This window comes from Sarcophilus harrisii, chromosome 2 (genome assembly GCF_902635505.1).
Source record: "Sarcophilus harrisii chromosome 2, mSarHar1.11, whole genome shotgun sequence".
NCBI lineage: Eukaryota > Metazoa > Chordata > Mammalia > Dasyuromorphia > Dasyuridae > Sarcophilus > Sarcophilus harrisii.
The window spans coordinates 484,175,058-484,199,202 of record NC_045427.1 but is presented as its reverse complement, the minus strand read 5'-3'; the positions used below and the strand labels follow the sequence as shown (position 1 = coordinate 484,199,202).

Below are 24,145 nucleotides of genomic sequence, written 5' to 3'. Positions count from 1 at the left end.
ATTTCTATTAAAACAATTATTATTAGATTTATATAAATCCTTCATGTCTCATGATTGGTTGATTTTATTTTAAATGGAATTTCTCGTACTTTCTCCCTCCTGGGTTTTATTGGTAATTTACAGAAAGGTTAATGGTTTTTATGAATTTGATTTGTTTTCTGAAAATTTATTCAAGTTATTTTATTTTCCCATTTTATTGTTGATTCTCTAGAGTTCTTAATTCTAGAGTTTTTCAAATAAATAAGTGCTATAATACTTTATTGAAAATTTTTGTGATAATTTAATATTTTCATGTGAATTTTAAATGCCTACTATGTGGCAAGCATTGTGAATAAAAAGATAAAAAATAAATGTCTTCCCCAAAATCTGCTTTCTATTTAGAAAGAAAATACACACATATATATTTACTCAAAATAAATAGAGATAACTGTGGAGATAAGGGAGGCTATAGCAGTTGGGGAGGGAGGGAATAGAAGTTGGTTGAGTTTTTCAGGAAATTAGAGATTCTAAAAGGTAGAATAAGAAGAAAGATAACTTAAAGCAATTAAGAAAGGGGTGGGATTAGGAACCCAGACTGACAAAAAAAGTTTAATGATGTCCAGAGGCAACTGAACCTTTGAAAAAGACTTGCCTATTTCTAGTGGGCCTAACGATTTTAAAAGGAAGGAAAGGTGAATGCCCAATCTCTCAGGAAATTAAAAATGTGACAAAATATAAATTCAGATCTTCCCTGATCTGGATTTCTCCTATGTGATACATAAAAAGTTTGAGACATATAATTTCTGTGTAATTAATATGCTAGCAGATGATTAATAAAAAGGGTTAATGACACTTTTAATGACAAAGACCCTCTATGGAACTCATTGAATGCTCATATATCCTTGCAAAAGTGGATGTTCCTGAGTATGGCAATCAATTCTAATTGATTAACAAGGAGAATGAACGTGTAATGCCAAAAGAAACTGAGCAAGACAGAGATTAGAGACCAATTCAATAGTTTATTAAATGGAGAGAAATACTGGGACCAATGGATCCCAGGCTAGAAGAGACTATCATCTCAAAGAATCTAGACCTGAGTATCAGGACAGCAAGCCTTTTATGGAATAACAAGAACAATGACATAATGCAGAGACCTAGGTGGGGATAGCCTCATAGATGGAGGTTACTGATATTCTAATGACATTAAGGAATGTCTATAACACCTTTATCTCAACCATTAAAAGGGGACAGTTATGACCTTAAGGCAGAATTACAAAATAGGACAATTGTAGGGACTGGTCACCCCATTAAAAGTGAACTTTGGCATTACAAAAGTTATAATTAGAGGTGACCCTGATAGGGTCAGAGTAGCAATTTCGTCACATGCAAGGCACATGTTATGACTTCACAAGAGCATTCTCTTTGTCAAAAGGAACCTTTATTTAAGAGAGAAAATAAAAAGGTAAAATAGGCACCAGGAATGGTTATATGTAATAGATTTGGGAGACAATAGATTTGAGAGAGCATAATTATAAAGAATGTTATGAAAATTGCATAATAAGTTTTGGTTACAGTTCAGTTAACTTGAAATTAAGTCAGGTATCTATCACAAATTACAAAATAGCTTCATGAGCTCAAGCAATTATAAAGCAAAATCATAAGTGAATGAGCAGTTTACATTTTGGGGTATACAGCTTTTAAGGTCAAAGGAAAGCAGAAGCAGGTTCTATGCATTAAGGGGAGGCATCAGGGAGGAGTTTGGTAGCTCAGAGGGAATATTCAAGGAGAAGCCAGGTGGTATTAACCTGATGGATCAGATCACAGAACTGTCTAAAGATATGCCATTCAAGATCTCAAAAGCAGTTTAAAGAATCTCCAAAATTGGAGGGATAGACAAAGGAGGCTGATAAAGAGTTCCTTCCTTACTTTACTCTATATAAATCCACAGTCTGGGACTTTGGCTAATAATATGGCAGACAATCCCATGAGATGATAAAGGAAAAGAGTCTACTTCAAAACCATTCTACTTTGTGTCTTCCAGATCACTCCCAGCCTTGGGCAATTTAGATAAAGGATCTACCCACACTCACCCTTCACATCCTCCAATAGAACTGAAAGGATTGGGTGAGGTTATCACTTAGATAACATTATCTAGATGGGGTAAATTTTGGGGCAAGGTCAAAGGTTTCCTTTAAAGGAAAAAATCCTGATTCTCCCAAATAATTGGTTATTTAATAATCATTTCTTTCACCTAGCTTCCTCCTCCACTCCCTTATGACATTTCTATTATCTATTGGTTCAGGTCTCCTGTCAACATCAACTCCCACTTACCTGGCCCTCCCTCAATCCTTTCACCTTTCATTTTTTCCCATGTACTACTTCTCTCTCCTAGACAAATGTTTGTGGTTATTTAGTCATTTCCAGAATCTTGTGACCCCACTTGAAGTTTTCTTGGCAAAGATACTATTGTGATTTGTTACTTCCTTCTGCAAAATAAAAATATAGTAAGAGGATAAAAAGGACCTCAAATAGATCAAGAACAGAATGAAAGGGTTCATATATATATATATATATATAAAGATAGTCATAGAAACATTTTTGTTGTAATAAAGAACTGGATGATCAGTGTGGTTGCCCATCACCTTCATAATGGCTGAATACATTATGGTATGTAAATGTAAGGGTGTTAGAAATTACACAGGCTCCCCTGAAACCTGTTAGACTTTATGCCAAACTCATTAGACCTTATGCCAAAGGAGGTAAGCAGAACAGAAAATGTCCACAAAAGTGCTGTGAGGTTAATAATCTGAGTTTGGAATTCACATTCAACAGGCACATACTTAAAGGGGGTGACTACAAGTTTATTACTGCTCAGAACTTTAATTCAAATAAGAAGGGAAGAGGAAGCTTATAACAAAAATAATATACAACCAACAAACAGTGATCACCATAACAGTAAAGACAATATAAGAAACAAACATTATACAACATACATCATCACACTCTGAAGAACCACCAACACCTAAGGTTTTTTGCTGGAAGAATTCCTAGTTACAGCCATTCAGGGTCTTGTAGTGGGAGGGTTCCAGGCAAGGCATTCATTCCCTCCTGGGTGTGTGGGATGTAGAAGACCCTTACCCAAAATGACTACTCAGAGATCACTCGAAATAGAAAGCAGAAAGGTCCTTTATTATGCCTCTGGAGGATGAACTGTTCTATCATGAGACAAGAGAAAGAGCGAGGTAGGAGGAAGTAGTAAAAACATCCAGCTTTTATACAAAAGATTACCCACAAGTAAGAGAGCTTGGAGAAGGGGCGGGGGAGGCATTTAATTGGTTGTTGCTATCCGTAGAGATTGGAATGGAAGGTTTCTGTTTCCCGAAATCACCTGATTTCTAGGAAACAGAAAATCAGACCTTCAGGCTTCAGATATAGCTGGCCAAGGCTCGAGCACACATAGGCCTCCACATATTATACAGGTCATAGGGGAAACAAATAATGAAAATAAAATATAGAAAAAGAATTCACATATTCTTGTAAATTCTTCACCTTTTCTTTCTATTCCACACATGCGTGAGATTCTCAAACTCCCTTTCCCACTAAGGGCTTTTTAATAGCCTGAGAACAAAGAAAGCACTAAGATAAGTATTCTCATTTAATATGTAATTCTAGACATAAAGCAGCCTTCCAGGTTCCTCATCTCCAGGAACCCATCAAGGAGAATATTTGTTCATTCCTTTAGGATGATTGTTTACTCAGGAAATTGGCCAAGTTTCCAAAACAAACACAAGTCAGCAATAAAATAAACTTATTAATCAATGCACAGGGGATATGGTCTTCTCTTCCTATGCTTCCTGCATTTCATCAGATAATTGCAAGCACTTTCTCATATTCTCAGCAAAAAGTTACACAAAAGACTACGATTCCTTACAGATATTAAGGTTATAGATCTTTTCAGTGACTGATCATGACTTCAGAAAGCTGATTATGAAACTAAGTCCATCTCTTGGCAGAAATGAGACATTTACTCTCAGACATGCAAATTGTCTCCCTCATTAGACTGAGTTTCTTGACCGTAGGGATTTTCTTCTGCCTTTCCTTGTAATCTCAACAATAATGGAGGCACATGCCTATAATATATAGTAAATAGATTTAATATATAACTATATATGATAAATGCATATTGTTTGATAGGTTAGACCTGATCATATTTATTTGCAAGGAGGGGAGGTTTCAGTGAAGCTGATGATAATAGTATTTATATAGCATTATATGCAGATAATTTTGATATCCCTATTCAATTTAACCAATATTTATTCATTTCATTGTGATTTAATGGGTATCACTGATCATGTTAAATTTGAATTAGAATTAAATTTGAATGGATTATGTTAGTTAATATTGTTAGAATGAATGTTATGATTAATTAATGATCATGTTTAATAGCTAAATTAATACTGTATTAGTAGGGCATGTTATAGGAACTTATTAGTGTCCCCCAGTTGCCACTACTTTTAAGTATCTTATGCTTGAAAAGGTTGACTTGCCTCAATAATTTACACCCATATGAATTACTAGAGATGTTTCTTTCCTCTAAAATCACATCTTTCTTGGTCCCTTAGGATATTACTGATCAAATACTTGTGTGTGACACCCATGGAAAGTCTTTGCCAAGAAGACTTGTAACTAATGACCTGTAAAAGGCTTGCTGATGAAAATGGGTTATGGTTGATCAACACTGCCCTTCTGAAGATTAACCAACCTTAAGAATGTCCATGCTTCTGAAGAAAACTCCCCTAGTTTTTTTTTTAAATAACTTTTTATTGGCAGAACATATGCATGGGTAATTTTTTACATTATCCTTTGCACTCACTTCTGTTTCAACTTTTCTCTTCTCTCCCTCCCCCCCTCCCCTAAACGGCAGTCAGTCTTATACATGTTAACTATGTTACAGTATATCCTAGATACAATATATGTGTGCAGAACCATATAATTCTCTAATGTTGCACAAGAAGAGTTGGATTCAGAAGGTAAAAATAAGCTAACTCCCCTAGTTCTAAAAATTCCTAAGCCCTTGAGCACTAGGGTCCACAGCCAAAAAAGATCTTTTTCTTTTTTGATAGCTTAGGGACTTAGTCTCTCTAACTGATCACCTCTCCAAGCTTTCCTTCAGTGACATTACATTGACAATTGGCAATTTTGGGGCCCACAACCTTACAATTATTGTCTCATTTAATTCTTTTTTTTTTTTATTTAATAGCCTTTTATTTACAGGATATATACATGGGTAACTTTACAGGATTAACAATTGCCAAACCTCTTGTTCCAATTTTTCACCTCTTACCCCCCCCCCACCCCCTCCCCTAGATGGCAGGATGACCAGTAGATGTTAAATATATTAAAATATAACTTAGATACACAATAAGTATACAGTCTCATTTAATTCTCACAATAACCCAAGGAGGTTAGATGCTAAAATTTTTTAATAGTATTTTATTTTTTCAAAAACATGTAAAGATTGTTTTCAACATAAATTCTTGCAAAACCTTGGATTCCAAATTTTTCTCCTCTTCAAGACAGCAAGCAATCTGATATAGGTTAAACATGTGCAATTCTTCTAAACACATTTCCACATTCATAATGCCATGCAAGAAAAATCATGAGCAAAAACCCCCCAAACCTAAAAGGAAACAATTAAAAAAAGGTAAAAATATTATATTTCAATCCATACCCAGTCTTTAATAATTCTCTCTCTAGATATAGATGGCAGAAAATCTTTCTCAAAAAGTCTACTAAAGTTGTCTTTAATCACCTCATTGTAAGAAAAGGTTACTTCTATTACAGTAACAAGATTTTGTTACTGTGTACAACTTTCTCCTGGTTGTGCTCACTTCAATTAGTATCAGTTCATGTAAGTCCAGGCTTTTCTGAAATCAGCTTGCTCATCACTTCTTACAGAACAATAATATTACATTCATATACCATAACTTATTCAGAGACTCCCCAAATGGTGGGGGCATCCTGCCACTGTGGAGTTGCTACAAACATTTTTTGCATATATTCTTCCTTTTTTAAGATTATCTTTTGGAGATAGAGACCCAGTAGTGAGAGATTAAAGGGTAGGAAGAGTTGTATAGCCTCCTGGGCATTGTTCCAAATTGTTCCCAGAATGGTTAGATTATTTCACAACTCCATCAACATTGTGTTAGTGTTTCAGTTTTCTTACAACTCCTCCAAAATTTATCATTATCTTTTCCTGTCAGGCAATCTGAAAGGTAAAAAAATGTTACCTCAGAGTTGTCTTAATTTGCAATTTTCTAATCAATAGATGGTTTTAATTATATACTAGAAATGGTTTTAATTTCTCCATCTGAAAATTGTTCATATCTTTGATTATCTATTAGATGCTATTATTATTCTCATTTTACAGAGGAGCAAACTGAGGCAAACAGTATAAGTGACTTGCCCAGAGTCACATAGTTAAGTTTTAAAGGTCAAATTTGAACTCCGGACATCCTGACTCCATGCCCTGTGCTCAATCCTTCCATCCCCTACGTAGCCCAAATGGATAATGGTGCAAAAAGGTATCGTTTAAATATTGAAAGAATACCCACACCAGAATCAAGTTCATTAAGGGAACAGACAAACGAGGCATTTTTATTGATTAGCATGTTAATTTAATGAACCCTTTAAAACGTGAAAGGGTCCTCTTTTCTCGGCCTTCTTTGTATGCGGAAATATTCATAATTATTGACGTTTATGTCTATAATAAAAAAAAAAGACTATGGGCAGGGCTTATTCAGGGCAGCCTGGTGAGGTAGGAGGAAAAGGGGGCGGGACCGGAGGCGCGCGCGCCCCGGCATTCAGACTTCCGGATGAAGCCAGCGTCTGGTCCTCTTTTCTCCCCTCCCCCACCCCTCTGCCTCTTCTTCAGCCAGGCTCGAGCCCTGACATGGCGACGGGATAGCGGTGGCAGGAGGTGAAACCGAGTGAGTGAGTGGGTGAAATCTTTAGTCAGGTGAGGAGAAGAGCACAATTCAGGGTGAGGGTGGGGGATGGGTGGAGGTTGGTGGTGTGGCTCCACGGGCCGCTCCGTGAGGGAGGGAGTGAAATGTAAGGCCACGCGCCTGTGCGCACGCGTGTACCAGCTGAGAAAAGGATGGGGAGATGGGACTCTCTAGGTAACGGGTGTTTCGGAAGTCTAGAAGGTGAGGGGGGAGCAAAATCCGCATGCGCACGCCACGTGCGCCACCGGGCCACGCCCCTTTCCTCTCAACCTCCAACTTGTTCCCCTCCCTGTTGGCGCGGGCGCGCGCTCTCTTCCCTCACCTTCACTCGACTGAGGAATGTTCTCCTGAGGCGACGTCTGGGGTTCCTTTTCCCGGCCCGGCAGTCTCCGGGCTGGGAGCCCATCACTGCGACGGACTTTGTGACGTTTCCCTCCCTTGAGGTGGCGGGTAACCGCCCGAGGGCTGGTGAGGGCTTCTTCCGGGCTTGGATGTCGGCGACGGCCTGGGGTGGGGCGGGGTTTTGGTAGTGGACCCTGTAAGGGAGGATTAACTAGTGGGGGCGGGGCGGCCGGGGGATGTGGGAAGGCGTAAAAACAAATCTAATCTCACCCCTTTGGTGTTTTAAGGTTTCCTTATGTTTTTTAAAATTCGCCTCCTGAGGTAAAATGAAAGGATTATTCCTTTTTTTTTTTTTTTTTTTTTTTTTTTTGCTCTTTTGGGGATCAGGAACTGGGGATCTCATTGGTGTGGGGAGCTCTTTCTGAGGAAACTCCTGCCAAAGGCCGATCCGAAACAGTTCTGTACTTTGCCACCCATTCTAGAAGGTTCCCTCCGTTTTACAGATGAGGAAACCAAGGCTCCTAGGTGAAATGACTTGGCTAAGGTCACGCAGCTAGTATGTATTAAAGCTAGTACTGGAACCCAGGTTTTCTTTATTCAAGTCCCACACCACACTAAGCAGAAGAAATTGGTTATTTATAAAATGGCCTCACTCCTGTGAGTGTCCTGTATATATTTTATCATTTTATACATCAGTGGAACCACGATTTTATTAGGATGGGTAATTGTATAATGGAAGTTTCAAGAATAGAGGTTCTTAATCTGGTACTATTAGATAATCAGTTTCAGGGGGACTAAGAACTTGGGGGAGGGGGCGGGAAATGACAACTTCATTTTAATTAATTTAAGTTAAAAAAAAAACCAACAACATTCTGAGAAGTCTGTCAACTCCAAATTGCCAAAAGGTGCAGGACGCAAAAAAAGGTTAAGAAACTGTCTTGGAAACTAGGGAGTATTTCATTTTTGTCTTCCAATCCCTAGCATAGTTCTTGTACTTGGGTAGGTATTTAATAAATGTTTATTGATTTGAATTCTCTCCATATCTCTTTCTGTGTGATTCTCCTTCCCTGAGACCTCCATGTAGGGATCTGCAGGATATGCTGAAATCCTTTAGTTTCACATAAATTATTGCAGCACTCAGATGTACATCCTTTACTCTGAACATGAGAGACCTATTTGCTGTTCCAGTTATAGATCATCTTTACTAACTATGATTAAGTCATATCAAATTGATATATTTAAAGTCCTTTGTAATTTAAAAAAAAAGTATTGTAAATGTTAACTTTTGTCACTATACTTCTAAGGACATTTTTGGATAGTACTTTTCTGGAAACAACCCTAAGATATTGGTGATGTAAAGATTATTATTCTCATTTTATAGATTAAACTGGCTCAAAAAGGTGAAGTGATTTGCCCACAGTTATGTTATGAAACCATGATTTGAATCCTGGTCTCCAGATTCTAAGTCAGGTCAAATGTTAAAGAGATACATTTATCTGCCTTAAAATTCCAAATCCAGTGTTCTTTCCATTGTAGGAAGGTGGCTTCAGTTGCATTTATATATATATATATATATAATTTCAGTTACATGTATAATGCAGTGGTATCAAACTCAAAATAAAGAATCCCTGTAAGGCAGCATATTGACTAAGAAACCCTCATATTGATATTACCTATGTTGTCTTTTGTGATCTTTTAAAAATATTTAAAAATTTATTTTTAATGGTATTTTATTATTCCAAATACATGCAAAGGTATTTTTCAACATTTACTCATTTACACTTGCAAAAACTTTCTGTTCCAAACGTTCCTCCCCACTACTTCCCCAAGATAGCAAGAAATCCATTATTAGTTAAATGTGCAATTATTCTAAACATTTTCATATTTGGCATTCTGAGAAAGAAAAATCAGACGATCTTATTAATTATGAATTAAAATGTTGGCATTTTAATCTGGTTCAGCTGTAGTTTGAAAATTTTGAGGTCCAGTGTGTTTGACACTTCTGTATTAAGATTAAGGTAATGGTTATATCAGGAGATGTGCGTTCTTGTCATAACTTTGTATGACTTTAGGCGGTTCCTTAATTTTGGGGCTCCAGTTTTCTAGTCTGTAAAACCAGAGGGCTCAATTCAGTTTAATATCTTGAATCTGTCTGTCTCTCTCTTTGTTTTTAAAGCTAATTAATTAGTTGTTAGTGCACATTATTTTATGAATCATGTTAGGAGAGAAAAATCAGAACAAAAGGGAAAACATGAGGGGGAAAAAAAGGGGAAAAAAAGTGAACATAGTATGTGTTGATTACATTTCAATCTCCATAGTTCTTTTTCTGGATGCAGATGGAATTTTCTATCCAAAGTGTGTTGGGATTGCCTTGGACCTTTCTACTGCATCTTTCTTTGTGTAGGCCTCATGTAGACCAATCTACTTGAACTATTACACTACCTCTTTATGAGGTACTTTTTTTCTATTCCAGTCTATGCTTTATACCATTTCTAAACTAATAATCTGTATAGTTATGTACCATCTCTATTTAAAAATAGTTAATGACTCCCTATTTACTGAGTAAAGTTCAGATTCTTGATTGTGGTATTCAACATCTTCCACAATATGGAACCCACCTATATTTTCAGTTTTATCTTTTTGTAAATCTTTAAGTGATATACAAACGTGAAATGTTATTCTTCTTCCCACAGTCAAACTTGCTCCTCTTTGACCAGTATACCTTGTGTTTATCCTACTTTGTATCTTTGCTATTTGCCTGGACTATTACAATACTCTTCTACTTTACCTATTAAATTTCTACCCATCTTTTAAGAGCCCACTTCTTAGGTAAACACCTGTATAAGTCCTTCCTCGAATTTTCACCCTTCAGTAACTCAGCATAACACTTTATTTTGAAGCCCACTAATGAAATTATGTATCAATATGCACATTATAATTTTGTATATATTTTCCTTCTACAATGGACTTATCTAAATTTAGTATTTTTTCCTCTAAGGCATAGAACTATCTCCATATATAACACGTGCACAATAAATATGGAATTGCTTTGAAAACATTAAATTCTTGGGGCAGCTAGATGGCGCACTAGCCTTGAAGTCAGGAAGACCTGAGTTCAAATCTCAGACATTTAACACTTCTTAGCTGTGTGACCCTGCACATGTCACTTTACCCCAATTGCTTCAGTCAAAAAACCCCAAAACATTTAATTCCTACTATGTGCAGAAATTGGTGGAAATAGGTATTTGTAAGACATTTTGCCTGCCTTCATGGAATTATGTTAGTAAACGGAAATACACAAATCATGACTAAATGTAACAAAAATAATTTAAGTATAACAGCAAGTTCAGGATTAGACTAAATCATTTAGGAAGTACTTTCCATCTCTTGGCATTCTATTGATTCTATTTAGGAGATTATACTTAGTTTTATCCCCATTAAAAAAAAATCATCCCTTTCTTGAGCGCATGAAAACAAAATGTAGATAAATGAAAACTTTGTATCAGTAAATGGTTTTTTAAAGAGTTGTATGGTATGCAAGAATGCTACCTGATTTCAAATAATGGTCATTGTTTTTTTTTTTTTTTTTTTTTTTTTTTTTTTTAACCAAACATAATGTGAAGTATATATATGTATGCTAGGAAGCCAAATAGCTGGCCTCAGTGTTCAGATAACCTGGTTTTGAGCCTTATGCAAGTCACTTAACCTTTCAGTACTCCAGTTTACTCCCTTGAGATTTAGTTGAGGAAAAAGATCCTGACTTTATATGCTATAAAAATGGTTGCACATAAAAATATATGTAAATTTACACAGTTGTTGATTTGGAAGTGTAAATGTTACTGGCTTAGTATCCTTGTGATCTTTGTGATCTTTAATTTTAAACAATTTTGAAATTATTTTCTTTTAGATTTTATATGCTGCTGTACCTCAGGTCAACTCCCTTCAAAATAATTTTCAAGTGTCATCAGAGTCCTCTTTAATTCCTTCTCCAAAAAGCCAGTCAGTGTTGGCAGCAATCCAAGAAAATAGACAGCCTCTGAAGGATCCAAAATCTTTTTTGTTCCTTCTAAAAAGCTTTTAAAAATTAATCTTATTTTCAATTTTGCATTCTCCTATATTTTTCTTCTCCCCCCAACCCCATCCCATGATAAAGCAAGGGAGGGAAAAAAGCCATTACTAGCATGTCATAGTCAAGCAAAACATCTATCTCTACATTGACCAAAATCATCTTCTCCCCTCATCCCTCCCTATTTTTTTTTCAAATTGCACTCCAAAGCCATCATGTCTTTTTCACTTCCTTTTGAAGTATTCCATTTTGTTGCAGTTATATAATTGTAACTTACCTCTATTTGTCCTATTCCTTTTTTTTAAAAACATGAAAAATCCACCTTTTGTTGTTTCCCCATTGCCTTGTTGTACTGAGAACAAACTCCTTTTATAAATGTATCTATATAATGATAAATGTTGGAGAGGATGTGGGAAAATTGGGACACTAACATTGTTGGTGGAGTTGTGAACTAATCCAATCATTTTGGAGAGCAATTTGGAACAATGTCCAAAGGAGCTTTAAAACTGCAAACCCTTTGATCCAGCAATGTCTCTACTGGGCCTGTATTCCAAAGAATTCATAAGAGAGGAAAAAGCATCCACATGTGCAAAAATGTTGGTGGCAGCTCTTTTTATAGTGTCAAGGATCTGGAAATTGAGTAGCTACCCATCATTTGGAGAATGGCTGAATAAGTTATGATATGTGAATGTTAAATAGAATATTATTGTTCTATATAAAAAATGATCAGCAGGATGATTTCAGAGAGGCCTGGAGAGACTTACATGAACCAATGCTAAGTGAGATGAGTAGAACCAAAAGAACATTGTACACAGCAACAAGAACATTATATGATGATCAACTGTGATGGACGTGGCTCTTCAGCAATGAAGTAATTTAGGTCAATTCCAAAAGTGTTGTGATGGAGAAAGCTATCCATATTCATGTGGATCACGATATAATATTTTTATCTTTGGAAAAAAAATGTATAACAAAGACAAATTTCCACATTAGCTGTGTTTAAAAAAAAAAAAAGTCTCATTCTTAATGCTTAAATCCTTCACCTCTTTATTAGGAGGAAGTCGTTTGAAATCCTGATTATTCTGATCAGAGTTTCTAATTATTTCAAAAGTCATTATCATATTGTCACTAAATTGTTCAGCTTTTGTTCGCTTCTTTCTATATCAATTCATATAAGTCTCGGGTTTCTTTGAAACTATCTCCATCATTTCTTATACCACAGTATAGTATTCTTTACCATTTAATATAATTTGTTGAACCATTCCCCAAATGATTGGTACCTTCTCAAATTACTCTTTGCTCCCTGAAAAAAGTTATCAGTATTTTTGTGTATCAGAGTTTGTTTTGCTGGCACTAATTCCTTCTTTAATCTGTTATCACACTAATTACCCTCTCTCTCCTTTCCTTTTTTCTCTGTTTCTCTGATTAGTGAATTGTTTTTATATTATTAATTTTCTGTGCATGTGTATATTTAAACTTTTAATAACTTCAGATAAAAATGAGGTTGAAGTATCAGCTGCTTCCTCCATCATCTTATTTGTAGAGATGTCTACCTGCACATCCTGATTATGTGAGATAATTTTCTTTAACCTTCCTTTTCCTTTTTTCCTTCTGCTTATCTCTCATTTCCTCTCCCAAGTGTTTTGCTCTTTCCATTCTTAATAAGATTGTCAAGCAATAGCAATCTGCTATTGATCACAGCCTTTGTCTAATTAGACACTCTCTCTGATCCATGATAATGATGATGGGGCTTAATGAAAACACATTTCATCTCCCATATTAGAATATAAACAGTTTATCTTTCTTTAGTATTCCTTAAGATTGCTTGTTCATGGTTACCATTTTTATGTTTCTATTAGCTTGTTTTTGAATTTGAAAGTTTCTATGCAACTTCAATCTTTTTGTCAGGAATGCTTGGAAAGTACTCTTATTTCATTAAAGCTTCATTTTCCCCTCTATAACATAGTCAGTTTTTCTGGGCAAGTTATTTTTGATTATATGACTATTCCTTTTGAAATGCTGTATTCTAAGCCATCCGCTCCTTTTTGATGGTGATTGTTAAATCATATGTGATTTTGACTCCTTGACTTCTTTGTAACTGCTCACAATATATTTCCTCTTAGACCTAGAAGCTCTGGATTTTTACTGTAAATGATCCTGGAAGTTTTTGTTTTGTTTTGTTTTGTTTTTCCAGGAGTTAACCAATGAATTCTTCCTATTTGCACTTTGTCCTCTACTTTCTGAGATGGGATAATTTTCTTTTCAAGATTTCTTGAAGTAGGCTATCGAGGCTCATGTTTTGACCTTGGAATTCAGGTTCTAATGATCCTTAAAACTTTTTTTTCTGGATCTTTTTTCCAGATTGGTTGTTTTGTTATGAAATAACCTCAGATTTGCTTTTTCTTCTGCTTTTTTTTTTTTTCAGTCTTTTGACTTTGTTTTAATATTTCTTGTTTCATGGAGTCATTGATTTTTATGTTTGATCCATGCTAATTTTCAAGGCGTTTGCTGCTTGGACAAAATTTTGTATCTCTTATATCAAGCTATTTTAATTATTGCTCAAATTTTTCATTCCTTGGATCCTTATTTTCCAGTTTTTTTTTTTCCTCACTGTCTTTTTATTGACAATAACTTTTTAAAAATTGTTCATTTTTTCCAGGAATTTTAGTTGAAACTTGGTGGCCACCTTGTTTTTCTCTGAGACTTTGCTTATAGATGTTTGAGTCATTCTCTTCTGGGTTTGTATTTGGATTATCCCATACCATAATTAGCTCTTTATGGTGTAATTCTATTTTTGATTTGCTCATAGTTTCAGTCTATTTCTTGACTTTGGACTTGATATTAGGAGTGGAATCTATGTTTTTATAAATAATCACTTCTCAATGTCATCCATGTGACAAAGCAAAACTGACACTTCAAATAAATCATAAGTGTTTCATTTCTATAATTTCTTCAATAAAAGGTAGAAAGGTACATTTTTCTTAACTGTAGGACAAAGTTTGGCCATTATAATAACATGATGGAGCAGGATTTTAAAAAATATTGTTTCCACTTAAACATTAAGTCATTGTGCATAAACATAATTTGTTTAACCATTACCCATGTTGTAGGCCCCATTTTGTTTCCAGTTCTTTGCTACAATGAAATACCATAATAATGATGATGATGTTAATTAGCATTTATATAGCATTAGTAGTTCTGAAGTGCCTCACAAAATAATTTTTATCCTCACAACAATCCAAGAGATAGGTACTTTATTATTATTATTTTGCTTTTTTTTTGCTGAGGCAATTGGGGTTAAGTGACTTGCTTAGGATCACACACCTAGGAAGTGTTAAGTATCTGAAACCAACTTGGGTCCTCCTGACTTCAGAGCTGGTGCTCTATCCACTGTGCCACCTAGTTGCCCCAAGATAGGTACTTAATTTGGTTTATGTGATCTTCCTTGACTATGTTCCAAGTACTGGAATTCCAAGGGTCATATCTGAACCCTTCAGGTATGGACATTTCTCATTTTTTTTAAAGTACATTTCCAAATTTTTTTCTGGAATGGTTGGACCACTTTAAAATTCCACCAATAGTATAATTGTGATTTTCCATAATCTTTCCAACATTATTTCCATATTTAGTCATCGTAGTTTACTGAGTCTTGGAGTTGTTTGGATTTCCCTTGTTCATTATTATAATTTGGAAGTCTTTAATATAATTGTTCATATTTTACAATTCTTTTGAGAATTTTTTTGTAGATATCCTTTCATTCACTACTTTATTTGGTATTGTTCTTGATCTTAATGTATTTGTGTTATTTTCCATATCTGGTCCTTACTAGAGGTATTTGATACATATTTTTATCCATTATTGCTGCTTTTTTCTTAGTTTCATTGATTTTTGTCAGTGCAAAAGCTTTTCAATTTTATGTAATTGAAATTGACTTTCTGTCTTTTGTCACTGCTTTTACCCCTTTCTTTCTAACCTTGGCTTTCATTAAAAAATGTATTTGTTTATTGGATACGTTTTGAGTTCCAAGTTTTCTCCTTCCTTTTGTCCTCCCAACCCTGCATTAGAGAAAAATCAATATTTTATAGAGTTACATATGTGAAACTACACTTCGATATTTCAGTTCTTCATCTGGAGGTATGGATAGCATTTTCCTTCATAAGTCCTTCCTAATCGCTTTGCCACCTCATATTACTCAGAATAGCTTAATCATTCAGTTACTCTTTTAACAATATTACTATTACTTTATATAATGTTCTCTTGGTTCTGCTTGTTTGATTCTGCATTATGTCATGCAAGTCTTTCCATGTTTTCTAAAAGCAACCTGCTTGCCATTTCTTACAGCTGAATAATATTCCATCATAACATTTTGATTTATCTAAAATCTTAATAATCAAAAGACTTGAACATTTCATCATACAAAGAAAAACAAAAAAGGTGATATTATATGAAACTGAACTGTTACATGGTTAATCTACACCCTACATACATTTTTATACATTGATTTTTTAAAAACGATTTAAAAAAATATTTATTTTTACATTGCCTAAGTTTCCCTTGAATCCTTCTCCTTTCCCCATTTCCTCATCCTTTATAACAAAGAATTTTTTTTTTAAAGAGCAAGAAGAGGAAAAAATCCAGCAAAACTGGTGAACACTTCCGAAAAAATCTAACATGCGCAATGATTCACACCCTTGGACCACAACCTCTGCAGAGGAGCAGGGGGGCGGGGGAGAGGTATCTATTCATATCTCTTCATTGGAGTCAATCATATTTGTAGTTTCGCAACATACATTTTTGATTGTTTTGTGGTTACTGGTCTTTCCATTTACTTGGCTGTAGTCATTGTGTGTATTGTTTTTTGACTTTGCTTATTTCACATTATATCATTCAGTCTTGAGTTCCTGTGCTTCTCTATTCTTGTTCATTGTTTCTTTTAGTGCATCTATATTCTATTACATTCAAATAGTGTGATTTGTTTATTCATTACCCAGTTTATGGACATCCACTTTGTTTTCAGTTCTTTGGTTACCATGAAAAACTGTTTCATATGTAAAGTGCCTTTCTTTTTGTTAATGACTTCCTTGGGACACATGCTTAACAATGGAATCTCTAGTTCTAAAGGTATGGACCGTTCCATCACTTTATCTGCATAATTTCAAATTGCTTTCCAAAGTTGTTGTACCAGTTTACAACTCTACCAATTATACATAAGGGTACCTGGCTTTCCATAGCCCCTCCAACGTTGTTTTAGTTTTTTGTTCTTTGCCAATGTTTTGGGCAGGAGGTAAAAACTCTAGGTCATTTTGATTTTATATTTTTCTTAGAGATTTGAAACATTATCTATTATTGTTAATAGTTTGAATTTCTTTTTGAGAACTATTTGTTCATTTCTTTTAACCATTTTTCTATAATAGCCTTTAAAACTCAGACTGTTTATCTTGAATTTAATATAATATAAAGTATATAAAAGCCTAATTTCTGTCAAACTGTTCCTCAGTTTTACTAGCAATTTTTATCAGCTAGGGGATTATTTCTCAAATAATTTATATTCTTAGTTTATTAAAAATAGAATTATTTAGTCTGTTTCTACTTTTCTTTATGGTCTTTTTTTTTTTTTTTTTAAAGCCAATATCAGTTTAACAATTACTTTTTTATCATATAATTTGAGATCTGGAAGTTAAACAGTGAAGAACATGAAATTTGCAGTATTGCCTTTAAAGTAAAACTAGCTATTTTGGCTCCAAGTAGGCAGACTAAGAGGTGAAATTTATTTAGAATATAAAATTACAAGTTGTTAATATGTTGACAGGCATGAATTTTATGCCACTGATTTTCCCTAACCTGCTTTATCGGGCTTCTGAAATAATTAGGAGTACGTAAAAGTTTATTGTTATACCCTAATGCAATTTTAGTCCTGTTAAATCAGTTTCAGATTCTATAGCTTTACTTATCGCAGTGGTACCATCACTTTAAAATTTTTAATTTGTCTTTGAAATTAGTTTCTTTCTGAATTTAAATATCAACTAAGCATTTTCACATACACAATAGAACCCCCCAACGGATTCCATATGAAACTTAATATATTTCCTATTGTTCCTATTGTTCTCTTGGTTCTACTCATTTCACTTAGTATTAGTTCATATAAGTCTCTCCAGACCTCTCTGAAATCATCCTGCTGGTTGTTTCTTACAAAACAATAATATTCCATAACATTCATATACCATAACTTATTCAGCCATTCTTCACAGTAAGGTTTAACACTTTCTCTTCTAAGCTATTTATTCTCCTGACTCTTTCTTCCAGCTCTTTTATCTCTTTTTGAAAAAGATTTCTTACTAATTTCTCCGTTGTATTCTTTTTGGAAAATACATCTTTCCCCCTTTAATTCTCTGCACTGTTATGAAGCTGAGAACAATGTATTGGAATATACATTCCAATGTATATGGAAAAAAAAATTCCATATACATTACTTTCAGAACTGTTCTTAATTGTATTTATTTTCTTCTGTCCAATTAAAAAGAAATCTTACAATAGCCCCTTCCTTTTTTTTTTTTTTTGGGCATTATTATTGTTAATAATTGTTCTCTGCCTTCCCTATTAAAAACTGAGAAATGAAAGGGGGAAAAAGTTTTGTAACAGATAAGCATAAGTGAAACAAATCAAATCTATACACTTAACATGTCCAAAAATCTGTCTCTGGACTTTGTGTCAGTCACTTCTCTGTTAGGAAGTAGATCATATACTTCATCATGGGTCCTCTAAAGATTGATTTGGTTATTGCATTGAGTTCTTCATTATTTCCAACTTGTTTTTCTTTATAATGCTGCTTTCCGTGTAAAAATTCTTATGTTACTCAGTTTATATAATCCAAGATTTTCAAAAAATTTTCTCTCTCCTCAGTTCTTGCATTCTCCAAAATTGTCCCTTTCATCATTTCTATTTGATGTATTCTAGTTTTAGGAAATGTATTTGTTTTCTTTTTTTTTAAGCTTTTTATTTTCAAAACATATACATAGTTTTCAGCATTCAGTCTCCCCTCCCCCTCTTTTTTCTCCATATTTTTCTTATAGTTTTTTATTTACAAGATATATACATGGGTAGTTTTTTAGCATTGACAATTGCAAAACCTTTTGTTACAATTTTTCCCCTCTTTCCCCCCATCCTCTCCCCCAGATAGCAGGTTGACCAATACATGTTATATATGTTAAATTTTATGTTAAATAAATATAATATATGTATACATGTCCATACAGTTATTTTGCTGTACCAAAAGAATCGGACTTTGAAATATTGTACAATTAACCTGTGAAGGAAATAAAAAATGCAGGTGGACAAAAATAGAGGGATTGGGAATTCTATGTAGTGGCTCATACTCATTTCCCCTTGAAAAACCTTGTGTTCCAATTTTTTTTCTCCAGCCCCCATCCCTTCCTCTAGATGGCAAGTAATCCAGTATATGTTAAACATGTGAAATTCTTTTATACGTATTTCCACAATTATGCTGCATGAGAAAAATCAGATCAAAAAGCAAAAAAAAAAAAAAAAAAGGAAAACGAAATACAAGCAAATAATTACAAAATAAAAATACTTATGTTGTGATCCACGCTTGGTCCCCACAGTCCTCTGGGTACTGACTCTCTTCATCACAAGACCATTGGAACTGGACTGAATCGCCTCATACCTATGTCCATCAGAATTGATCGTCATAAAATCTTGTCGATGTGAACAATTTCTCTTGGTTCTACTCATTTCACTTAGTATTAGTTCATATAAGTCTCTCCAGACCTCTCTGAAATCATCCTGCTGGTTGTTTCTTACAAAACAATAATATTCCATAACATTCATATAACATAACTTATTCAGCCATTCTTCACAGTAAGGTTTAACACTTTCTCTTCTAAGCTATTTATTTTCCTGACTCTTTCTTCCAGCTCTTTTATCTCTTTTTGAAAAAGATTTCTTACTAATTTCTCCGTTGTATTCTTTTTGGAAAATACATCTTTCCCCCTTTAATTCTCTGCACTGTTATGAAGCTGAGTTGCAATAATTTTTGATACTAGTTGGTTTTTGATTTACTCACTTATCCACCTTTAGTTTCTGAATTGGTTCAGACTCTAATCCATGCTTCACTTTTGGATAGGGTATTAAACTTACTTTGAATTCTTGAACTGGCTTCCTGAACAAGGCTCCCTGAATTGTTGAGGTTCAGAGTGCTAGATCTTCAGACCCTTTCTATTGCCTTTAAGAGCATTAGGATCATTGGATATATATTATCCAATTCTGGGGCAACATACTGGTCAATATTGTCATATTATCTGCTTCTGTTCTATAGGTTTCCAAGATCCTCACCTTGGACCTTTCTGATTATCCCATTACCCAGGAATTTTAACTGGGGAGCCTGCTACTCATTCTGTTTCTTTTTTTTTTTTTTTTTTTATTTAATAGCCTTTTATTTACAGGATATATACATGGGTAACTTTACAGCATTAACAATTGCCAAACCTCTTGTTCCAATTTTTCACCTCTTACCCGCCCCCATCCCCTCCCCTAGATGGCAGGATGACCAGTAGATGTTAAATATATTAAAATATAACTTAGATACACAATAAGTATACATGACCAAAACATTATTTTGCTGTACAAAAAGAATCAGACTCTGAATTATTGTATAATTAGCTTGTGAAGGAAATCAAAAATGCATACTCATTCTGTTTCTAACAAGGACTCCTTGCAGCTACACACATATCATTTCTGATTATTAGAGGGAACTCCCTTTCTTATGCTTATTCCCTTTTTTTTTTTGGGCAGGCATGTGGTTCTGGACTAGAAGTCAAAATGTAGTTTCTCATTGGATTTCCTTGATCATTATTCAGTTTGGTGTGAACATTTAGGTTTTGTTGTAGTAGGGAGGAGTAGAGTGCCACTTGTTGAGGCAGACAGATATCTTGGCAGGAAGTCTTGAATTTTAAATAATTTAAACATTTTTGAATTTGAAGGATTAACTGAATTGAACAACTTAATGTAGAGAAAAAGGATTGCATAGTAAACTATAAATCATGTTCCATCATCAATTTTCTGGTGCAGTGTTTATTCTGTATATCAATGAGAAATATTTCAGTTGTTTTTTACAAGTATTAGTCTATGACTTCTAATTCTGTTTATTTTTCTCTGTAGTCATTCATATAAGTTCTGATCTTTCTTTCTGCATCCCTTTTGATATTTCTGATGGCACAATAAGGTTCCACAATTGTCTTTAGTGATAATGTGATTCACCAGAACAAATATAGGCATTTATATCATCAATTAATTTAACTATTGGTTTTGTAAATATCACATAAAACCTTTATAGAATTTTTTTCTGATTTTTTAAAAACTTTTTATTTGTAAAACATATGCATAGATAATTTTCAACATTCACTCTTGCAAAACCTTGCTTTTGAAAAAAATATTTTTTCCATGAGCAAGGATTTTATTTTCTTTTCCTTCTACCTTACTCCCTAGTTAGAAATTAAAAAAGAAAAAGAAAAAACAGAACCTTGTAACATGAATAGTTGGGCAAAACAAATTCCCACATTGTCCATGACTAAAAATATAATTCTCATTTTTTATTTTGGGTTCATCAAGGTTGTGAAATGAAATCTTAAAGAATTCTTTTGATATTTTTTTTCTCTTTTTAAATGATTGTGACAGTATTTCAAATGTTTAACTTTTTGTTGAGAATTTTTTCTTATCCTTTCCAAATTTGTTTATGTGTATCTTTTATAGATCTCTTATCTCATTTTCTGATCTTCATTTCCCAGCAAAAATATTAGAGTAAATGATCTTTATGGATCCTTGACTTTAGTCCCAGGATTCCCTTAAATTTATCCTTTTTGTAGCTGCCAAATTATACTTTTTAAAACCTGAAGTAATAGTATCTCTGCTTAAGAAATATTTAGTGGATCTTTATTGTCTATAGGATAAAATATATAATCCTTAACCACACATTTAAAAACATCTACAATCTATCTAATGCATTACTTATTTTTGTTCATATTTTCACTTATACTGGCCTGTTAGCTGTTCTCTGTCCATGAGATTCTATCTTCTAATTATGCCTTATCATTTTCCCTTTTTTCTGGAATGTGTATTACTTCCTATCTCCATCTTGTAAAATACTAGCTTCGTTAAAGCACAGCTTTTGGTGCCCCTTTCTAAACAAAACTTTTCTCAAGTCTTCTCTCCCAATCAATGCTTTTTCTTTCTTGAAATGACTTTGTATTTATTGTTTTATTCCCACCTCCATACATTTCTTAATGATATTAAATTAATATACCTTGCACATAGTGGGTTCTCAAGAAATATTTTTTTGAATTTGAGACCTTGTGAGAAAGTCCTTACTAGGTGAAGTGGCATTTGAAGTGTGCTTTTGAAAAAGTGGATAGTAATTTTGGGGTACGAAGTATTTTCCAGACTCAGGATAGAAAAGTATTTTGACTAGAGTAGGTAGATGATAGGGAAGAGCAATTTGAGAAGGCTAAAAAAGTAAGAGTATCAGTAGATTGAGTAGACCTTTGAATGCTAAATAATTTGAGCTTTATAGAGAATAGAGAGCTACTGAAGATTTTTTAAAATATATTTGCGGATAAAATTTAGTCACCATTTCTCTAATTTAGATCTAAATCCCTTGAAAGAAAAGATTATATATTGTTCCATGTTGCTTCAAATATTAGCTTTTAGGTCAAATATCTAAAATTTCTTTGAAAGAGGAAAAATGAGTTATTATTTATGTGGTATATCTGTTGTGGTGTTTAAAAAGTTCAAGCAACATAATTTATATAAAATGGGTAATCATTTTATTAATAAAAGAGGTCATTGTCACCCTCAAATTCATAAAGACCTCTCATCTCACGATGGTGGGCTCTTTGGAAGAGTGGGTGTTCCTGAAGTGGTAATGAACTTTGATTGGTTAATAATTAATGAAAGAATGAATATTATAATAAGAAATGGGCTCATTCCAATGAGGGGCCGAGAGGGTGACATTTTGACAGTTTTGGGCAGTGACTATCTCGATACTCAGATTACTCCCAATCCTGGGCAATCTAGACAAAGAATCTTCCCCTACCCAAACTTGCTTGCTGAAGGGGAACACAGTGGGCAAGAATTTACCTTAAATTAGAAGTCTGATCTAGTTGGAGTAAGCAACCATAACCAGAAATGAGGAAAATGGTAATCCTATCTTCCATAAGCGTTGTCCTTGCGAGATTGGCTTTTGGGCAAGGAAATAGGACAGGGAAAAAGCTTGGGTCACTCCAATTGTAATAATGGACTTTTAGTATAAGTGAGAAATAATCAGTTCTCTCCCTCTCTGTATGTCTGTAGATAGATATCAAGAGAGAAAAAGAGAGCTATATGAAAAATACTTTGATAGATTAATAATCTTGTTGATATAGATATTCTCTGTATTCATGCAGATCATGATTTCTGTGTCTTTAAAAATTATTGATATCTTTATATCATAATGATTCCTATCTCCCTCTTCAGACTGAACCCTTCCTTATGGCTAAGAGACACAGTTAACAATAAATACTCATTGCCAATATTGTGGCTGACAAACTCCACCCTCTTCCTCTCTTTTGAGCTTTGGGTGCTCCAGTATCTTTTCTGTTCTTTTTTCTTTTTGTTGTGCTGAATTGTAGGCTTCAGTTTGGTGAATCCAGAAACTCTCTATACTTCTGGCTCCAATGGGAGATTATTGGGTAGGAGAAGAAAGATAAGGATTTGAATTAAAGTAGAAGAAAGAATTTTGAAGATACAGGTTTGCTGGAGTTTGGAATTGTGAATAAAGCCCAGGATTAAATTTGGGATGGGGAAATTTGGCACTATTCCAGGAGAACTAGAGTTGAAAGAAAAGAACTTTTGAAGGAGAGAGTTTGGTGTTAATGAGGTAAGAATTCTTCAGTATTTAATTGGCTATAAGAGTTGCTAGTAAGATCTGTCAGAAAAAAGGAGTAGGAATCTTGGTTTACAGAAAAAGAGAATAGTAGGAAATTCTGTGGTGATCTACAAAGACCTTGCAATGTTGTCTTTCTGCTATATAATATTAGGTGTGTCAAAGTGCAAATTCATCCTTTTTCTAGAAAAAGGATTTTGAAGAAAGGCTTCCCTACTTTTATTATTGTTAACTCATAAAAAAAAAAAAAAAAACTGGAAGGAAAAGGATGTGAAGAGGTAAAAGAATCCTAAACTGTCAGGAGTTTGAAAGGTGGAAAAATCTGACACAGAGGATTATTGAACATTTAGAGCTAAGTAAAAAATATAAAGATCTTCTCTAAGAGAAACAGCTGCTGTTTTATCAAGAATGATAATGTTAATCCACAAATGCTATGAAGTACAAGAATATCCAGGTTCTTTGGTGTGAAATAAAAAGAGAGTAGTAGTGTAGTGGTTGGTAATTCCCTCATGAGAGATACTGAAGTATCACTGTGTTGACTTGATAATAGAAATAAGCTTACTGTCTTCCTGAGCCACATAAGAATTAGACATGATGGAGAAATTTTTAGAATTTTTATGATTTGACAAAGATGATTACTACTATTCATTTCTGAAGGTTAACCTGAACTCAAATTATATTTCTGAGAGGAATCTGAAAAGCATTGCTAAGATTATGAAATTATGGACCAGAAAACCATAGGAGAACAAAGATTTATCATTTCTGACAATAAGAGGACACAAGTGACTCAGAAGATAAAGTCAGATTTGAAAATGAAAA

The 24,145-nt window shown here is 34.0% G+C and overlaps 1 protein-coding gene across 3 annotated transcripts in view; it reads left to right on the top strand.

The window, feature by feature from the left end:
• The first annotated feature begins 6,815 nt into the window (after window positions 1-6,815).
• The window catches only part of SETX (senataxin), an 80,729-nt gene continuing 63,399 nt past the window's right edge, over window positions 6,816-24,145 (top strand). The window contains exon 1 of one of the 3 annotated variants that reach the window (XM_012553963.3): window positions 6,816-6,997. The gene's annotated coding sequence lies outside the window, so the exon portion shown is untranslated. Of the gene's footprint in view, window positions 6,998-7,072; window positions 7,188-7,224; window positions 7,455-24,145 lie in introns of those variants that run through there. The other 2 variants (XM_031954880.1, XM_012553964.3) reach the window with 2 other exon arrangements.